Raw genomic sequence first — 18,582 nt, 5'->3', positions numbered from 1 at the left:
ATGCAGAGATTATTCAGATGAACTACTGTTCACTGAGCTTCTTCTGCAGGCAACTATTGGAACCCTCCTGCTTCTTCACCATTCTCTATATCATCAGTGTCCATTTACTCATCAGACTGAAGATCCTTGTCCAATAGTGTACATTGTCCCAGTTGCCGACCAAAGTTAAGCAGCATACAGCAAACCACTTTCATACGGGACACTCTTTGTGGGTAGCATTGCAGGAAGCCACCAGACCTGTCTAGACATCTGAATCATTGCTTGAGGGCTCCAATGGTCTGCTCAATGAGGGCTCCAGTTGACCCATTGATCTGCTTGTAGTGCATTTCAACCACCGAACATGAGTTCCTGAGAGGAGTTATGGGCCAAGTATGCAGGGGATAACTCCTGTCCCCAAGCAGCCAGCTACTCACTTACTGTGCTGTAACAAAGGGTGGTGGTGGGGCCGGCGGGGTGGGGGGGGGGGGGGGAGGATTGCTGCAATATAAAAATATCATGGCAATGGTCAGGAAGGCAGGCACGAACCTGCACGATGCACTGCTGGTGATCACACACCAGTTGCACTTTAATTGAGTAGAAGACCTTTTGATTGATGAAGGCAGTTGAGTCGTGTGAAGGAGCCCACAGAGCAACATGGGTGTAGTCAATGGTGCCGTGGACCTGGGACGAGCTTGCAGTCTGTGCAAACCACAGAGCCCAACCCTACTGCTTCCATTCGTCATTGAAGAAAGTGATGAAACTGTTTACTCTAGTAGTGAACATGGCACCATTCATTTGTTTAATGTAAGCATGGACCACAGACTCACTGATTTTATACCCTGTGACAGCCTGGAAAGAGCCGGAGGCAAAGAAGTTCAGGGCTGCAGTAACCTTGATAGCAACAGCCTGTGTTAGTTGTAGCAGTTGGTTGCAGGTTTCTTTGCAGGAGACAACACAACTCTGTGACAGCCTCCCGAGAAAACTACAGCCTCCTTACACACCTCAGATGTCCAGCATCTGCACTCTTTGCTTTTTGTTTAGTATCGTTCCTCATTCAAATATGGAATTTTGTTCTCCATTTTTTTTAATTTTGAAAGCAAACAAAGGTTCTTTAAAAGAAATAGATAGGTAGGAAGTGTAAGGGGGAGAAGGGATGAGCGATATTCATTCATGGTGTGGGGTCTACGAGCCTCTCACTACCTACCCTTAAAGGTAATGAGTGGGAGTGGATTGAGAGGTAGGGATGAGGTGAGTGACAGTAGAGCAAGGGAGAGGAACAGATAAAGGGTTGAATTGGTTTTTCAAAAAGGAAGAGATGGGGGTAATGATAGGAGTGAAGGGATGATAAGAATGGGAATGAGTAGGGATCCCTAGGGAAGTAATGGAGTTTTTGAAGCATAACTATTTAGGAGAAGGAATAACAAACTGAGAGTCACATTTACCCCAAAACACCCATCCCAAATTTAGCCTGCTGCCTCTGGTGGCTCCTTTCAATGTCACATACAATTTTGCCATCCACCACCTCCCATCCCAAAAGAGGGGGAAGAATTTCTGAAGTGTGTTCAGGAGAGGTTTCATGATCAGCATGTTTCCAGCCCAACGAGGAAGGGGGCATTGCTGGATCTGGTTCTGGGGAATGATGTGGGTAAAGTGGAGCAAGTGTCAGTAGGTGAACATTTAGGGAAACAGTGATCATAGTATCATAAGGTTTGGATTAGTTAAGGAAAAGGACAGGGAGCAATTTAGAGTAAAAAAATATTTAATTGGAGGAAGGCCAATTTCAGTGGGATGAGAACAGATCTGGCCCGGGTAAATTGGAATCAAAGATTAGCAGGCAAAACTGTAATGGAGGCTGCCTTTAAAGAGGAAATAGTTTGGGTACAGTCGAGGTACATTCCCACTAGGGGAAAGGTAGGGCAACTAAAATCAGAGCTCCCTGGATGACAAAAGAGATAGAGAGTAAGATGAAGCAGAAAAAGAGCATGTATGACAGATGTCAGGTCGAGAATACATCTGAGAATCAGGCTAAATATAGGAAGTTCAGAGAAGTGAAAAAGAAAATAAGAGGGGCAAAGAGAGGGTATGAGAATAGAATGGCAGCTAACATAAAAGGTAATCCAAAAGTCTTTTATAGACATATAAATAATTAACGGGTAGTAAGAGGAGGGGTGGGGCCGATTAGGGACCAAAAAGGAGACCTACGCATGGAGGCAGAGGGTATGGCTGAGATGCTAGAAGTGAGTGAAGAAGGAGGTAGAGGAGATACTGGATGGGATAAAAATTGATAAAGAGGAGGTAATAGAAAGGCTGTCTGTACTGAAATTAGATAAGTCACCAGGACCGGATGGGATGCATCCTAGGATGCTGAGGGAAGTGAAGAAAGAAATTGCAGAGGTACTGGCCATAAACTTCCAATTCTCCTTAGAAATGGGGTGGTACCACAGGACAGGAGAATTGCAAATATTACACCCTTGTTCAAAAAAGGGTGTGAAGATAAACTCAGCAACTACAGGCCAGTCAGTTTAACCTCGGTAGTGGAGAAGCTTTTAGAAACAGTAATCAGGGTCAAAACTAACAGTCACTTGGACAAGTGTGGATTAATTAAGGAAAGCCAGCACGGATTTGTTGAAGGCAAATCATGTTTAACCAAGTTTTTCGTTGAGGTAACAGAGAGGGTTGATAAGGGCATTGCAGTCGATGTGGTATACATGGATTTCCAAAAGGTGTTCAACAAAGTGCCACATAAGAGGCTTGCCAGCAAAGTTGAAGCTCATGGAATAAAAGGGACAGTGGCAGCATGGATACAAAATTGGCTAAGTGACAGGAAACAGAGAGTAGTGGTGAACGGTTGTTTTTCGGACTGGAGGAAGGTATATAGTGGTGTTCCCCAGGGGTCAGTTCCAGGACCACTACTTTTCTTGGTATATATTAATGACTTGGATGTGGGTGTACAGGGCATAATTTCAAAATTTGCAGATGACACAAAATTTGGAAGTATAGTGAACAGTGAGCAGGAGAGTGATAGACTTCAAGAGGACATAGACAGGCTGGTGGAATGGGTGGACATGTGGCAGATTAAATTTAACGCAGAAAAGTGCGAAGTGATACATTTTGGTAGAAAGAATGAAGAGAGGCAATATAAACTAAAGGGTACAATCCTAAAGGGGTTGCACGAACAGAGAGACCTAGGGGTATATGTGCACAAATTGTTGAAGGTGGCAGGGCAGGTTGAGAAAGCAGTTTAAAAATCTTATGGGATACTGGACTTCATGAATAGAGGTATAGAGTACAAAAGCGTGGAAATTATGATGAACCTGTATAAAACACTGGTTTAGCCGCAGCTGGAGTATTGTGACCAGTTCTGGGCTCCACACTTTAGGAAGGATGTGAAGGCCTTATAGAGGGTGCAGAAAAGATTTACGAGAATGATTCCAGGAATGAGGGACTTCAGTTACGTGGATAGACTGGCGAAGCTGGGGTTGTTCTCCTTAGAGCAGAGAAGATTGAGAGGAAATTTGATAGCAGTGTTCAAAATCATGAGGGGCCTGGACAGAGTAGATAGAGAGAAACTATTCCCATTGGCAGAAGGGTTGAGAACCAGAGGGCACAGATGTCAGGTGTTGGCAGAAGAACCAAAGTCGACATGAGGAAAAACTTTTTTACGTAGCGAGTGGTTAGGATCTGGAATACACTGCCTGAAAGCGTGGTGGAGGCAGATTCAATCATGGCTTTCAAAAGGGAGTTGGATAAGTACCTGAAGGAAAAAATTTGCAGGGCTACGGGGAAAGGGTGGGGGAGCAGGACTAGCTGATAGCCAGCACGGGCTCAATGGGCCGAATGGCCTTCTTCCATGCTCTAAACATTCTATGATTCTATTGTGATTCTATGAAAGCAAAAGATGATGGAAAAATATAGAGAAATGAAGAGATATGGGAAAAAGAGAAGGAAAGAGAGAGACTAAAACAAAACAGGTGAGACAGGGAGATATACAAGGTATTGGTGAGGCTACACCTGGAATACTGCGTGCAGTTTTGGTTTCCATATTTAAGAAAAGATATACTTGCTCTCGAGGCAGTTCAGAGAAGGTTCACTCGGTTGATTCCAGAGATGAGGGGGTTGACGTATGAGGAAAGGTTGAGTAGGTTGGGAGTCTACTCATTGGAGTTCAGAAGAATGAGAGGCAATCTTATCGAAACATATAAGATTGTGAGGGGGCTTGATCGGGTGGATGCGGTGAGGATGTTTCCACTGATGGGTGAAACTAGAACTAGGGGACATAATCTTAGAATAAGGGGCTGCCCTTTCAAAACTGAGATGAGGAGAAACTTCTTCACTCAGAGGGTAGTAAATCTATGGAATTTGCTACCCCAGAGAGCCGTGGAAGCTGCAACATTAAATAAATTTAAAATGGAGATAGACATTTTCCCAGCAGATAAGGGAATTAGGGGTTACGGGGAGAGGGCAGGGAAGTGGACGTGAGTCTAGATTCAGATCAGCCATGATCTTATTGAATGGCGGAGCAGGCCCGAGGGGCCGTATGGCCTACTCCTGCTCCTATTTCTTATGTAAACAGGAACTCATAGACAACAGACTGGTAAGATAGTGACAATAATCTCTGATTTACTGTGTACAATACCATGGGAGATTGATTAATATCTGATTTAAAACTTACGTGCTGGCTCTCAGCTCGTCCCGCTCCCCCACCCTTTCCCCGTAGCCCTGCAAATTTTTTCCTTCAGGTACTTATCCAACTCCCTTTTGAAAGCCGTGATTGAATCTGCCTCCACCACGCTTTCAGGCAGTGTATTCCAGATACAAACCTTACTTCCGGTTGTTACATTTTTTGATCACACATTTGATTATAAATTCCTATGTTTACTTTTTGCATTGAAATCTGCTGTTAGCAGTTGAGATTGTAATTACACACTATGGCCACCAGGTGGTTTTGGGTCCTAGTTTGTGGTCTGTCTGCCCCAGCACTGCTGCCATATTGGCCCAGAAATTCGGCTCTCCCCGGGTGAGTACGTAGGCCGAATGGAATTGCCGGTTTCCTACGTGCACTACGCATGCGCGGGAAACCGGCACTTCCGATCCTCTGAACAAAGAGGTTCAGAGGTCGAACGCGCGCGCAGGGGAGGCTGCGCGTGCGCTTTGAACTTAGTTTTTTTTTTACAGGGTAAGCCTGCAGGATTTACACATTTAAAAAGCAGGCGTAAGGCTTGCTTTTTGCAAGGTAAGTGGTCAATTAATTAAAATTAAAACTTTTTTCCACAGGTCTATTATTTTTAAATACTTTAAAGCAAGGTAAGTTTATTTTTAGCCCCATTATAATATAAAATTATTTTTTTCAAAAATTTAAATTATTGTTTAAAATAGTTATTTAATGTAATTTATAGTTTATTTAAAAAGTGTGATTTTTAAAAAATTTATTTGAAGGTTTACTGCTATTTTGGGCCCGTAGTATTTATAAGTTTTGACAGGTCTACCTGTCAATCTTATGAATGGGCTTTTCCCTCCTCCGATTGGCTGCCCATGGCTCACGTGATCCCAGGGGACGCATCGCACTAACTATGCCCCTGGGACATGCAAGCACAGCGCGCCGGCAGCTGGGCCAGGCCCCGGAGCGGAATTCCACGTGGCCCTACAGCTCAACTGCCGGCGCTCAAGGTAAGTGCAGGTCGGGGGCTTGCACCCGCGGGTAGCCCCAGACCCGAATTTCTGGGCCATTGATTTTTTTTCCTCCCCCAACTGATTTTTCCTCCAAGGTAACTTAATTTTAAACTTTTACATTTAAGATTTTTTCCTTTTAATTTTACATACTAACTAGTGGATTTCCCATTGCATTGCACATGAATTAAAGCCATACACAGTGTTGAAAACCTTATCTTGATAGTCCCACAGAATGTGGACAACAGAAGCTGCTACTACAATAACATGACGATTAAAAACGAATAGAATAAACTGGAGAGCTTATATTGGAATAAAATGCTTCATTGTTTTTTTGACATTGTGGCGGAGCCACCAAAGGACTCAGATCATTTGTACATAATTCCTTTAATAACATGTTAGCTACAGTCTGAGTCTGTACCTTTATTTATGCTGTTTAACGATTTCTTGGGGCACCGTATAACATCAGACGGCGCCGTCCCCTTACTGACGAAGGTGGAAGCTGTTACCTCTTTCCCGCACCCGCCAACTGTCAAGGCCCTGCAAGAGTTCCTGGGGATGGTCAACTTCTATCACTGATTCGTCCCTAAGGCGGCTCAGCTAATGCAACCCTTGTACAGGGCCCTCAAGGGCAAGTCCGGTAAGGATCCAATCAGCTGGACGGCCGAGATGGACCAGGCGTTCGTCAACACCAAGAGCGCTTTGGCCAATGCAACCATGCTGGCGCACCCACTTCCAGGTGCCACCATCGCCCTTACCACAGACGCGTCAGACTACGCCATCAGCGCAGTGCAAGAGCAGTGGGTCAACGGCACGTGGCAACCCCTGGCGTTTTTCAGCCGTCAACTACGGAAAAATGAAAAAAAATACAGCACCTTCGATCGGGAGTTACTGGCCCTTTTCTTAGCCATTCGCCATTTCCAGTTCTTATTGGAAGGATGTCCCTTCACGGCTTTTGTCGACCACAAGCCGCTAACGTTCGCCATGGCCAAGACCGCCAAACCGTAGTCTGCTCGTCAACAACGTCACCTGATGTTTATTTCTGAATTTACCATGGACATTCAACATGTGTCTGGTAAGGACAACCTGGTGGCGGATTGCCTCTCCCGCGCGACGGTCCACGCGGTTCACCTGGGGATTGACTACGCCCTCATGGCTGCAGATCAGGCCTCGGACTCAGAGGTCCAATCATACAGAACCGTCCCCTCTAGTTTCCAAGCAACCGATAACAGTTTCCAGGCCGCAGGCGCCACGCTCCTTTGCGACGTCTCCATGGGCGTTCCCCGACCTATCGTGCCAGTCGCATGGTGCCGGAAAGTGTTTGATGCCATACACGGGTTGTCGCACCCTGGTATGAAAGCTTCACAATGGCTTATGTCGGCGAAGTTCGTCTGGAAGGGTATGCACCTCGATGTCCGTGACTGGGCCAACACCTGCATAGTCTGCCAGAAGGCCAAGGTCCAGCGTCATGTTAAAGCTCCAGTGGCTACGTTCGCTGTTCCGGAGCGTCATTTCGACCACGTGCATGTGAACCTTGTGGGGCCGCTTCTGCCTTCTCATGGTTATACGCATCTCCTCACCATGGTGGACCACACCACTAGGTGGCCAGAGGCAATTCCTTTGGTTTCCATCACTTCGGCAGACGTCACTAGAGCTTTCATCTCCTGTTGGGTTGCCCGTTTTGGGGTACCGGTGGACATCTCTTCAGACCGTGGGCCATAATTTTCCTCAGAGCTTTGGAACGCTGTAGCTCAGGGGCTCGGCACTAAACTTCATCGCACCACCGCCTATCATCCACAGGCGAACGGCCTTTGCAAGCGATTCCACAGGTCGCTTAAAGCCGCCCTTCGGGCCAGTCTTCAAGGTGCAGGATGGGTGGACAGACATCCCTGGGTCCTTTTGGGTCTTCGTACGGCGCCCAAAGAAGACCTGCACTCGTCCTCAGCCGAACTCGTCTATGGCCAGCCTCTCCGAGTACAAGGGGATATCCTCCCTTCTCCCACAGAGCCATGGTCCGCCTCCCAGCAACTCGTCAGCCACCAGGAAGCGGCCAGATGCTTCACTCCGGTGCCTACATCAAATCACGGCTTACAGAACTCCCACGTGCCAGTGGAGTTGAAGAATGCTGAGAATGTATTTATCTGCCACGACGGTCACCGGGATCCGCTCAAGCCCCCTTACACTGGCCCTTTCCGTGTCATCGAATCAGGAGACAAATCCTTTTCGGTCGACATAGGAGGAAAACCGGATTACATTTCGGTGGACCGATTGAAGCCGGCTCACCTGGACCTGGACCGCCCAGTCGTCGTCGCGCAACCACCAAAACGTGGCCGACCGCCCACAGCCGCCGTGCCAGATCAACCAAAGCCGCCCGCCAACTTGACCACGCTCGCCGCACCAGCTCAACCACAACTACCCGCCAACTCGACCACCGTCCATCAGTTTCCTCCGCCAGGTTACCGAAGTCGCTCGGACAGACTTGTCAGGCCTCCTCGGCATCTCACTTTTGCTGTTAAAGACAATTCTGGGGGTCGCATGTGGCAGAGCCACCAAAGGACTCAGATCATTTGTACATAATTCCTTTAACAACATGTTAGCTACAGTCTGAGTCTGTACCTTTATTTATGCTGTTTAACTGTACAGAGTGTGGTTGCTTTAACAGCGCGGTTAAAACGTGATGACGTCACGCCGTTCATCACGTGATCCCCCACTGACGGGAAAACGTGATGCCGTCATGACGTCAGCCACAGGACTGCAGGGGCAGTCCTCGTGGAGTCTCCAGAGAGAGCAGACCTACATTTGATGTTATCCTGCAGTTTCTTGTTAAAGCCTGTTTGTTTCATTAAAGTTCATTTTGTTTGATCGCCTGAGTAGAACTCAGTCTTTTAGTTAGGAACCCACGTTCCTAAAAAATCATATAACTGCCATAAGAGAAGTGAACCCACAGAACAGAACATGAGCTATACGCATTGCGAGTCACTGACATTATCAAAAGATGCTAACGAACACCGTGGCACAGCTAAGTAAACTACAATGAATCTATCTATCGGCATGTCAGTGCGTGGGGCGGCACGGAGCTCAGCGTAGCCATCGCCGGCAGAGGGGAGAGGGTCTGCTGGCTCCCCCACTCCCTTTCTCCCCCCCTCCTTCCCCCACCTCCCCCACCCCTCCGCTCTCCCCCTCCCCTCCTCTCCCACTCCCCTCTCCTCCTCCCCTCCCCTCCCCTCCCTCCCCCTCCCCCCTCCCCTCCCCTTCCCTCCCCCTCCCCCCCTTTCCTCCCCCTCCCCCTCCCCTTCCCTCCCTTCCCCCCTCCCCCCTTCCTTCCCTTCCCACCCCCCCTCCCCTCCCCTTCCTCCCCCCTCCCTCCCCCCTCCCTTTCCTCCTCCCCTCCCCCTCCCCTTCCTCCCCCTCCCCCTCCCCTTCCTCCCCCCCTCCTGCCTCCCCCCTCCTCCCCCACTCCCCCTCCCACTCCCCCCCTTCACCCCCTCCCCCCCATTCGCGCTCCCTCTTCCCCCCCAGTCACGCTCTCTCTTCCCCCCCAGTCGCGCTCTCTCTTCCCCCCCAGTCGCGCTCTCTCTTCCCCCCCAGTCGCGCTCTCTCTTCCCCCCAGTCGCGCTCTCTCTTCCCCCCCAGTCGCGCTCTCTCTTCCCCCCAGTCGCGCTCTCTCTTCCCCCCCAGTCGCGCTCTCTCTTCCCCCCCAGTCGCGCTCTCTCTTCCCCCCCAGTCGCGCTCTCTCTTCCCCCCCAGTCGCGCTCTCTCTTCCCCCCCAGTCGCGCTCTCTCTTCCCCCCCAGTCGCGCTCTCTCTTCCCCCCCAGTCGCGCTCTCTCTTCCCCCCCAGTCGTGCTCTCTCTTCCCCCCCAGTCGCGCTCTCTCTTCCCCCCCAGTCGCGCTCTCTCTTCCCCCCAGTCGCGCTCTCTCTTCCCCCCCAGTCGCGCTCTCTCTTCCCCCCCAGTCGCGCTCTCTCTTCGCCCCCAGTCGCGCTCTCTCTTCCCCTCCAGTCGCGCTCTCTCTTCCCCCCCAGTCGCGCTCTCTCTTCCCCCCCAGTCGCGCTCTCTCTTCCCCCACAGTCGCGCTCTCTCTTCCCCCCCAGTCGCGCTCTCTCTTCCCCCCCAGTCGCGCTCCCTCTTCCCCCCCAGTCGCGCTCTCTCTTCCCCCCCAGTCGCGTTCTCTCTTCCCCCCCAGTCACTCTCTCTTCCCCCCCAGTCGCTCTCTCTCTTCCCCCCAAGTCGCTCTCTCTCTTCCCCCCCCAGTTGCTCTCTCTTTTCCCCCCCAGTCGCTCTCTCTCTTCCAACAACAACATGCCCTCGAAAAAGCCTCGGCACCGCCGGGCACTCCAACTAGTTAATAATAAATCAATGGAGCAGCAGCCGCCATTGAATCAATAAAGAAAATACCATCCGAAAGTGTGTGCAATTATGTGCAGCTTAAAAAACAGGGAATCCAAAGTACTCTTGTAACAATCTGATTAATCCTATTCACAGCAATATGATCACAAATATATGTACAATAGTTCCTTTTTGGCTTTTATACATAAAAAGTGCCTTTAATGAAAAAAATTACAAAGGTGCCTGATTTGATCATATTGGTAGCCAGTTTCTGTTAGCTATTATTTATAATACCCCTATTGTTTCCAGATGGTTGAAAAAGATAAATGGGTAATTTTAACTTTTATCGCCGAGCAAAGCAGCAAATCAGCATCAAAATGGAATAAAAAATCGGACAAGATGTAAAACGGGCTGCCGATTTACTATCACTTGTTTTTTACTTGGTGATATAAGTTAAAATTACCCTGAAAGATAGAACACAACTCACACACATAAAGAAAATCTATCATAATTAACGTGTTTAAAACAATTCTCAAACAGTGTTTCAGCAGCAGCTGTGGACTCAACAAAGCCAGGTGGCCCATATATGAATGATGGTCCGTGGGATGGAAGTTCTTTATTGGCGAGTGGATGGATTTGTTTAAATGATGTTCTGGTGGGAAATGGAGGGCTGAAGGTAGGGGTGGGGGAGTAAGGAGCAGTTTAGGTGAAGCAATGTGCAATGAGTTTCTGGTGTATAACTCTGGCTGCAACCTGATGTTGGAAACCTCCCACTGCAGCTGTATCCTTTGGCTCTTCAGCTTCCTCCTCTTGATGTGGCAGCTGGTCCTCTTAATCTGTTGGCAATATTAGCTCTCCTGATGTGCAGAAGGCACCACACCACCTTTACCATCCTTAACAATTCCTCAGGACTGTACCATAGGGAACATCCAGACCGATCCAGTCAGCTGAATTCTTGTTTAAGGCCTCCTATCAACTGTTGAATGATGGCTGCATTTGAGTCGTGAGTGTAGTTCGAGCTGATGTCCGTAGGCGTCGCTGGGTTTTGGACTGGGGTCATCAGCTAAGTCTGGAGGGAATATCCCTTTTCTCCTACCAGCCAGCCTGTCATATGTTTCTCATTGTCAAAGAAAGGGAGAATGCTGGACTGCTGCATGGTGTAGGCATCGTGACAGCTGCCTGGAAAAGAGGCGCACACCTGCATGAACCACTGCCGGTAGTTACATACCAACTGCACATTATGGGAGTGAACCTTTATGGTTGATGAAGGTGCTGGACACGGGATGCAGTCACGTGTGTGCAGTCAATGGCACTATGTGAAACCCTGCAATGGCTGCAAAATGCACAGCCCTTTTACACTGGCTCCTACGATCCATGGGAAGATTAATTAATTAGGGCTAGAAATCCGTTTCCGTAGTGCCCAAAATGGTGTCTGCGCTGTATGCAAACTTTTGGTGCGTGCCGCACCGGACGCCATCTTGGTGAGGGCGATAGGGCGGGCGTTAGGAGCATGCACTGGAAATATGTTGAGTAGGCAGATCGTGATGTCAATCTGCCATTTTTGTCCTCCACGCTGAAGCTAATGCCCTGTGCTAAACTAGAGTCATAGAATCACAGAGTCATAGAATGGTTACAGCACGGAAGAAGGCCATTTGCCCATCGAGCCCGTGCCGGCTCTCCGCAAGAGAATTTCAGCTATTCCCACTCCCCCGCCCTTTCCCCGTGGCCCTGCAAATTTATCCAACTCCGTTTTGAAAGCCGTGATTGAACCTGCCTCCACCCGCCTTTCAGGCAGTGCATTCCAGAACTCGTTGCATAAAAGAGATTTTTCTAACGTCGCCTTTGGTTCTTTTGCCAACCACCTTAAATCTGTGTCTTCTGGTTCTCGACCCTTCTGACAATGGGAACAGTTTCTCTCTATCTACTCTGTCCAGGCCCCTCATGATTTTGAACACCTCTATCAAATCTCCTCTCAATCTTCTCTGCTCTAAGGAGAAAAACATCAGCTTCTCCAGTCTATCCACGTAACTGAAGTCACTCATTCCGGGAATCATTCTCGTAAATCTTTTCTGCACCCTCTCTAAGGCCTTCACATCCGTCCTAAAGTTTGGTGCCCAGAATTGGACACAGTACTCCAGTTGGGGCCAAACCAGTGTTTTATACAGGTTCATCATAATTTCCACACTTTTGTACTCTATACCTCTATTCATGGAGCCCAGGATCCCATAAGCCTTTTAACTGCTTTCTCAATCTGCCCTGCCACCTTCAACGATTTGTGCACACATATCCCTAGGTCGCTGTTTGTGCACCCACTTCAAGATTGTACCATTTAGTTTATATGTCCTCTCCTCATTCTTTCTATCAAAATGTATCACTTCACACGTTTCTGTGTTAAATCTCATCTGCCACGTGTCCGCCCATTTCACCAGCCTGTCTATCTCTTCTTGAAGCCTATCACGCTCCTCCTCACTGTTCACTATACTTCCAAGTTTTGTGTCATCTGCAAATTTTGAAATTGTGCCCTGTACCCCCACGTCCAATTCATTAATATATATCAAGAAAAGTAGTGGTCCTAGAACCGACCCCTGGGGAACACCACTGTATACCTTCCTCCAGTCTGAAAAACAACCGTTCACCACTACTCTCTGTTTCCTATCACGTAGCCAATTCCATATCCATGCTGCCACTGTCCCTTTTATTCCATGGGTTTCAACTTTGCTGGCAAGCCTATTATGTGGCACTTTGTCAGTCGCCTCTTGGAAACCCATGTACGCTACGTCAACCGCATTGCCCTCATCAACCCTCTCTCTGTTACCTCATCAAAGAACTCAATCAAGTTAGTTAAACACGATTTGCCTTTAACAAATCCGTGCTGGCTTTCCTTAGTTAATCCACACTTGTCCAAGTGACTGTTAATTTTGACCCTGATTACTGTTTCTAAAAGCTTCCCCACTACCAAGGTCAAACTGACTAGCCTGTAGTTGCTGGGTTTATCTTTACACCCTTTTTTGAACAAGGGTGTAACATTTGCAATTCTCTAGTCCTTTGGCACCACCCCCGTATCTAAGGAGGATTGGAAGATTATGGCCAGTACCTCTGCAATTTCCTCCCTCAATTTCCTCAGCATCCCATCTGCTCCTGGTTACTTATCTACTTTAAGTATAGACAACCTTTCTAATACCTCCTCTTTATCAATTTTTATCCTATCAAGTATCTCCACTACCTCCTCCTTTACTATGTCTATGGCAGCATCCTCATTCTTGGTGAAGACATATGCAAAGTACTCATTTAGTACCTCAGCCATACCCCCTGCCTCCATGCGTAGGTCTCCTTTTTGGTTCCTAATCGGCCCCACCCCTCCTCTTACTACCCTTTTACTAACTGTATGCCTATAGAAGACTTTTGGATTACCTTTTATGTTAGCTGCCATTCTATCCTCATACCCTCTCTTTGCCCCTCTTATTTTCTTTTTCACTTCTCCTCTGACCTTTCTATATATAGCCTGATTCTCAGATGTATTTGCAACCTGACATCTGCCATACGCGCTCTCTTTCTGCTTCATCATATTGGCTATCGGTTTCGTCATCCAGGGAGCCCTGACTTTAGTTGCCCTGCCTTTCCCCCTAGTGGGAATGTACCTCAACGGTACCTGAACTATTTCCTCTTTAAAGGCAGCCCATTGTTCCATTACAGTTTTGCCTGCCAATCTTTGATTCCAGTTTACCCAGGCCAGATCCATTCTCATCCCACTGAAATTGGCTTACCCCCAGTTAAACATTTTTACTCTAGATTGCTCCCTGTCCTTTCCATAGCTAATCTAAACCTTATGATACTATGATCACTGTTCCCTAAATGTTCACCTGCTGACACTTGCTCCACTTGGCCTACTTCATTCCCCAGAACCAGATCCAGCAATGCCTCCTTCCTCGTTGGCCAGAAACGTACTGATCAAGAAAGTTCTCCTCAACACACTTCAGAAATTCTTCTCCGTCTCTGCCCTTATCACGATTACGATCCCAGTCTATATTAGGATAGTTGAAGTCGCCCATTATCACTACTCTATAGTTCTTGCACCTCTCTGTAATTTCTCTGCAAATTTGCTCCCCTGTATCTTTCCCACTATTTGGTGGTCTATAGAATACAACTAGCAGTGTAATAGCACCTCTATTATTTCTTAACTCTAGCCATATAGACTCTGTCCTTTACCCCTCCAGCACATAACTCCCTCTCCAACACTGTAACATTCTCCTTGAACTATACTGTCAGACGACCTCCTATCTTTCCTTCCCTATCTTTCCTGAACACTTTATAACCAGGAATATTTAACACCCAATCCTGCCTTTTTTTGAGCCAGGTCTCAGTTATTGCCACAACATCATATTCCCATGTGGCTATTTGTGCCTGCAGCTTACTTACCTTGTTCACTACGCTCCGTGTGTTCACATATATACACTGCAAACCCATCTTAGACCATCCTGTATTCTCTCTTAGTTTGACCCCCCCTAATACCTTACTATTTCTTACTTTAGTGCTCTCTCCCTCTCCCAATCCTTTGAGCACTTTATTTCCCCTTCTAATGTTACATCCTGGTGCCCAACCCCCTGCCAAATTAGTTTAAACCCTCCCCAAAAGCACTAGCAAACCTCCCCGCGAGGATATTGGTTCTGGCCCTGTTGAGGTGCAACCCATCTGGCTTGTACAGGTCCCACCTTCCCCAGAACCAGTCCCAATGCCCCAGGAATCTAAAGCCCTCCCTCCTGCACTATCTCTCCAGCCACACATCTGCTCTATTCTCCTATTTCTATACTCACTACGCGTGGCACCGGGAGTAATCCAGAGATTACTACCTTTGAGGTCCTGCTTTTTAATCTCTTTCCTAACTCCCTAAACTCTGCCTGCAGGACTTCATCCCCCTTTCTACCTATGTCGTTGGTACCGATATGGACCATAACCTCTGGCTGTTCACCCTCCCGCCTCAGAATGTTCCGTAGCTGCTTGGTGACATCCTTGACCCTGGCACCAGGGAGGCAACATACCATCCTGGAGTCACGTCTGCGGCCGCAGAAATGCCTGTCTGCTCCCCTAACTATCGAATCCCCTAACACTACTGCTTTCCCACTCTTCTTCCTCAGCTGAGCCACCCGTGATGCCACAGACTTGGGTCTGGCTACATTCCCCAGAGGAACCATCGCCCTCACCATTACTCAGAACCGAATACTGCTTGGAGAGCAAGATGCACTCAGGGGACTCCTGCACTACCTGCCTGGTCCTCCTCTTCTGTCTGGTGGTCACCCATATCCTTTCTGCTTGCACACTCTTTATCTGCGAGGTGATCACCTCCGGAAATGTGCTATCCATGAAGCTTTCAGCTTCACGGATGCACCGCAGTGACACCAGCTGCTGCTCAAGCTCCAAAGCCCGGATCTCGAGCTCCTCCAGCTGACGACACTTCCTGCACATGTGGTTAATCAGGACATGGGAAGCATCCTGGAGTCCCCACGTGGCACAGGATGTGAATGCCCGGTATCTTGGCAGCAGTCATGAAGCTTTTATTCTGCTGGCAGTCCACTGTTCCCTCAGTCTTTGAGCCACAATGACAAACCAAAGAGTGGCTACTGGGCGACAAGGGCTATCTGCTGACCACCTGGCTCATGACTATGCACTGCAACCCAACCACACGTGGGCAGCATGTTGCACGCTGATTGACGTCACGATCTGCCTATTTACCATACTTCCAGCGCACGCTCCTAATGCCCGCCCAACTGCCCTCACCAAGATGGCATCCTGTGTGGCCCGCAGCAGAAGTGTGCGTGCGCTGCTCAGACACCATTTTGGACCCAATTTGGCACCCGTAGCAATGGGCACTACACAACCGAATTTCTAGGCCCTTGTCTCCACAGGATACATCCATGTTTCCTGGCAATACATCTTTCCACAAAGTGATGTCTTTCCTAACCTGGCTAGAGGTGACCTCTCTCTCTCTATGGAATAGTTCAGTCTCTGTACAGTAACCGACTGTAACTCATGATTATGTACACAAAGCCAAAAGTAAAAAGATATATGCAATTGCACACTGCAGGCCTATCTGCATTTTTATTCTTCCAAGTGTGTAGCTGAGACAACAGAAGGAAAAATCATAAAGACCAAATGGTTTCACATTATCCCATTTTTAACATTCCATTTTAATCCACTGCCAAATTATACCTAAAGACTGTAGCACATGTTGCAAGTCTGCTGAGCAAAATATATTAGCAAGTTTACATTGTTTGCCGATAAAACAAACAATTATTACACTTCAAAAGTAATTCATTGATTGTGAAGCACTTTGAGACCTCCTGAGAACATGAAAGGTGCTATGTAAGCAGCATGCTATAGACAGAGCTAAGCGACCGCAAAATCAACAGATCAGATCAAAGCTGTGCAGTCCTGCCACATGAATGGTGGTGGACCATTAAACAACTAACGGGAGGAGGAGACTCCATGAATATCCCCATCCTCAATGATGGTGGAGCCCAGCACGTGAGCATAGTGGTTAGCACTGTTGCCTCACAGCGCCAGGGACCCGGGTTCGAATCCGGCCTCGGGTGACTGTCTGTGTGGAGTTTGCACATTCTCCCCGTGTTTGCGTGGGTTTCCTCCGGGTGCTCCGGTTTCCTCCCACAGTCCAAAGATGTGCAGGTTAGGTTGATTGGCTATGATAAATTGACCCTTAGTGTTAGGGGGATTAAATACGGGGATAGGGTGGGATATGTGTTGGTGTAGGGGTTACGGGGATCGGGTGGGATATGTGTCGGTGCAGGCTCGATGGGCCGAAATGGCCTCTATCTGCACTGTGGGGTGTCTGTCTGTCTGTGATTCTATGAGTGCAAAAGACAAGGCTGAAGCGCTTGCAACCATCTTCAGCCAGAAGTGCCGAGTGGATGATCCATCTCGGCCTCCTCCTGAGGTCCCCACCATCACAGAAGCCAGTCTTCAGCCAATTCGATTTACTCCATGTGATATCAAGAAATGGCTGAGCGCACTGGATACAGCAAAGGCTGTGGGCCCCGACAACATCCCGGCTGTCGTGCTGAAGACTTGTGCTCCAGAACTAGCCGTGCCTCTCGCATAGCTGTTCCAGTACAGCTAAAACACTGGCATCTATCCGACAAGGTAGAAAACTGCCCAGGTATGTCCTGTCCACAAAAAGCAGGACAAATCCAGTCCTGCCAATTACCGCCCATCAGTCTACTCTCAATCATCAGCAAAGTGATGGAAGGTGTCGTCGATAGTGCTATCAAGCAGCACTTACTCACCAATAACCTGCTCACTGAAGCCCAGTTTGGGTTCCGCAAGGACCACTTGGCTCCAGACCTCATTACAGCCTTGGTCCAAACATAGACAAAAGAGCTGAATTCCAAAGGTGAGGTAAAAGTGACCAAGTGTGGCATCAAGGAACTCCAGTAAAACTGAAGTCAATGGGAATTGGGGGCAAAACTCTCCACTGGCTGGAGTCATGCCTAGCACAAAGGACGATGGTTGTGGTGGTTGGAGGTCAATCATCACAGCCCCAGGACATCGCTGCAGGAGTTCGTCAGGGCAGTGTCCTAGGCCCAAATATCTTCAGCTGCTTCATCAATGACCTTCCCTCCATCATAAGGTCAGAAGTGGGGATGTTCGCTGATGACTGCACAGTGTTCAGTGCCATTCGTAATTCCTCAGATAATGAAGCAGTCTATGCCCGCATGCAGCAAGATCTGGACGACATTCAGGCTTGGGCTGATAAGTGGCAGGTAACATTTGTGCCACACAAGTGCCAGGCAATGACTATCTCCAACAAGCGAGTGTCTAACCACTGCCCCTTGACATTCACTGGCATTACCATTGCCAAATTCCCCACCATCAACATCCTGGGGGTTACCATTGACCAGAAACTTAACTGGACCAGCCACATAAATACTGTGGCAACAAGAGCAGGTCAGAGGCTGGGTATTCTGCAGCAAGTGTCACACCTCCTGACTCCCCAAGCCTTTCCACCATCTACAAGGCACAAGTCAGGAGTGTGAGGGAATGCTCTCCACTTGCCTGGATGAGTGCAGTTCCAACAACACTCAAGAAGCTTGATACCATCCAAGACAAAGCAGCCCGCTTGATTGGCACCCCATCCACCACCTTAAACATTCACTCCCTCCACCACCGTGGCTGCAGTGTGTACCATCTACAAGATGCATTGCAGCAACTCGCCAAGTCTTCTTCGACAGTACCTCCCAAACACGCAACTTTTGCCACCTAGAAGGACAAGAGCAGCAGGTGCATGGGAGCACCACCGCCTCCAAGTTCCCCTCCAAGTCACACACTATCCTGACTTAGAAGAATATCACCGATCCCTCATCGTCGCTGGGTCAAAATCCTGGAACTCCCTCCCTAACAGCACTGTGGGTGTACCTTCACCACACGGACAGCAGCGGTTCAAGAAGCCGACTCACCACCACCTTCTCAAGGGCAATTAGGGATGGGCAATAAATGCTGACAATGCCCACATCCCATGAATGATAAATTAAGAAAAATATAAATGCAAATTATTATTAATGTTACCATTTCCCATTAAAATATTTTTGAAATTTCTATTTC

The sequence above is a fragment of the Somniosus microcephalus genome, chromosome 7, assembly GCF_052327205.1.
Source record: "Somniosus microcephalus isolate GS21.2 chromosome 7, FLI_Smic_1.0, whole genome shotgun sequence".
Taxonomy (NCBI): Eukaryota; Metazoa; Chordata; class Chondrichthyes; order Squaliformes; family Somniosidae; genus Somniosus; species Somniosus microcephalus.
This window is presented reverse-complemented; position numbering follows the sequence as displayed.